The sequence below is a fragment of the Triticum dicoccoides genome, chromosome 3B (genome assembly GCF_002162155.2).
Source record: "Triticum dicoccoides isolate Atlit2015 ecotype Zavitan chromosome 3B, WEW_v2.0, whole genome shotgun sequence".
Lineage (NCBI taxonomy): Eukaryota > Viridiplantae > Streptophyta > Magnoliopsida > Poales > Poaceae > Triticum > Triticum dicoccoides.
Genome location: NC_041385.1, coordinates 826,115,458 through 826,118,433, shown reverse-complemented (window position 1 = coordinate 826,118,433; position 2,976 = coordinate 826,115,458).

Here is a 2,976-nt window from a genome sequence, read left to right as displayed (position 1 = left end):
ACGAAGCTGATGTTGGGGAACGCGGTAATTTTAAAAAAATTCTACGATCGCAAGGTCTATCTAGGAGATGCATAACAACGAGAGGGGAGAGTGTGTCCACGTACCCTAGTAGACCGAAACCGGAAGCATTTAGTAACGCGGTTGATATAGTCGAACTTCTTCGCGATCCAACCGATCCAAGTACCGAATGTACAGCACCTCCGCGTTCAGCACACGTTCAGCTCGATGACGTCCCTCATGCTCTTGATCCAGTTGAGGACAAGGGTGAGTTCCGTCAGCACGACGGCGTGGCGATGGTGATGATGAAGTTACAGGCGCAGGGCTTCGCCTAAGCACTACGATGATACTACCAAGGTATGTAACTGTGGAGTGGGGCACCGCACACGGCTAAGACAAATCTTGGAGTGCCTTTGTGGTGCCCCCTGCACACGTATATAAAGGAGGGAGGAAGAGGAGGCCGGCCCTAGAGGGGGCGCACCAAGGGGGGGAGTCCTACTTGGACTCCCGGTCCAAGTAGGATTCGCCCCCCCCTTTCCGATTCCAACTAGGAGAAGGAAGGGAAGGAGGAAGAGGGGAGAAGGAAGGAGGGGGCGCCACCCCCTCCTAGTCCAATTCGGACCAGCCCATGAGGGGGCGTCCGGCCACCACTTGAGGCCCTTCTCTCCTTTCCCGTATGGCCCGTTAAGGCCCACTACTTCCCCCGGCGAATTCCCGTAACTCTTCGGTACTCCGAAAAATACCCGAATCACTCGGAACATTTCCGATGTCCGAATATAGCCATCCAATATATCAATCTTTACCTCTCAATCATCTAGAGACTCCTCGTCATGTCCGTGATCTCATCCGGGACTCCGAGCAAACTTCGGTCATCAAATCACATAACTCATAATACAAATCGTCATCGAAAGTTAAGCGTGCGGACCCTACGGGTTCGAGAACTATGTAGACATGACCGAGACACATCTCCGGTCAATAACCAATAGCGGAAGCTGGATGCTCATATTAGCTCCTACATATTCTACGAAGATCTTTATCGGTCAAACAGCATAACAACATACGTTGTTCCTTTTGTCATCGGTATGTTACTTGCCCGAGATTTGATCGTCGGTATCACCATACCTAGTTCAATCTCGTTACCGACAAGTCTCTTTACTCATTCCGTAATAATTCATTCCGCAACTAACTCATTAGTCACATTGCTTGAAAGGCTTATAGTGATGAGCATTACCGAGAGGGCCCAGAGATACCTCTCCGAACCACGGAGTGACAAATCCTAATCTCGATCTATGCCAACCCAACAAATACCTTCAGAGACACCTGTAGAGCATCTTTATAATCACCCATTTACGTTGTGACATTTGATAGCACACAACATGTTCCTTCGGTATTCGGGAGTTGCATAATCTCATAGTCTGAGGAACATGTATAAGTCATGAAGAAAGCGGTAGTAATGAAACTGTAACGATCATAATGCTAAGCTAACGAATGGTTCTTCTCCATCACATCATTCTCCTAATGATGTGATCCTGTTCATCAAATGACAACACATGTCTATGGTTAGGAAACATAACCATCTTTGATAAACGAGCTAGTCAAGTAGAGGCATACTAGGGACACTGTTTTTGTCTATGTATTCACACACGTACTAAGTTTCCGGTTAATATAGTTCTAGCATGAATAATAAACATTTATCATGATATAAGAAAATAAATAATAACTTTATTATTGCCTCTAGGGCATATTTCCTTCAGTCTCCCACTTGCACTAAAGTCAATAATGTAGTTCACATCGCCATGTGATTTAACACCAATAGTTCACATCGTCATGTGATTTAACATTCTATAGTTCACATCACCGTGTGACCAATACCCAAAGGGTTTACTAGAGTCAATAATCTAGTTCACATAGCCATGTGATTAACACCCAAAGAGTACTAAGGTGTGATCATATTTTGCTTGTGAGAGAGGTTTAGTCAATGGGTCTACCACATTCAGATGCGTATGTATTTTGCAAATTTCTATGTCTACATGCTCTGTACAGAGCTACTCTAACTAATTGCTCCCACTTTCAATATGCATCCAGATTGAGATTTTAGAGTCATCTGGATCGGTGTAAAAGCTTGCATCGACGTAACTCTTTATGACGAACTCTTTATCACCCGCGTAACCGAGAAACATTTCCTTAGTCCTCACTAAGTATAATTTTGAACGCTGTCCATTGATCTACTCCTAGATCACCATTGTACCCCTTTACCAAAACCATAGCAAGGTACACAATAGGTCTGGTACACAACATAGCATACTTCACAGAACCTATGACCGAGGCATAGGGAATGACTTTCATTCTCTTTCTATCTTCTGCCGTGGTCGGGCTTTGAGTCTTACTCAACTTTACACCTTGTAATACAAGCAGGAACTCCTCCTTTGACTGATCCATTTTGAACTCTTTCAAAATGTTGTCAAGGTATGTACTCATTGAAAAATCAAGCGTCTTGATATATCTCTATAGATCTTAATGCTCAATATGTAAGCAGCTTCACCGAAGTCTTTCTTTGAAAAACTCCTTTCAAACTCTCCTTTATGCTTTCCAGAAAATTCTACATCATTTTTGATTAACAATATGTCATTCACATATACTTATCAGAAAGTCTGTAGTGCTCCCACTCACTTTCTTGTAAATACAGGCTTCACTGTAAGTCTGTATAAAACCATATGCTTTGATCAACACATCAAAGCGTATATTCCAACTCATAGATGCTTGCACCAGTCCATAGATGGATCGCTGGAGCTTGCACATTTTGTTAGCACCTTTAGAATTGACAAAACCTTCTAGTTGTATCATATACAACACTTCTTTAATAAATCCATTAAGGAATGCAGTTTTCGACATCCATCTGCCAGATTTCATAAAATACGGCAATTGCTAACATGATTCGGACAGACTTAAGCATCACTACGGGAGAGAAAGTCTCATCAT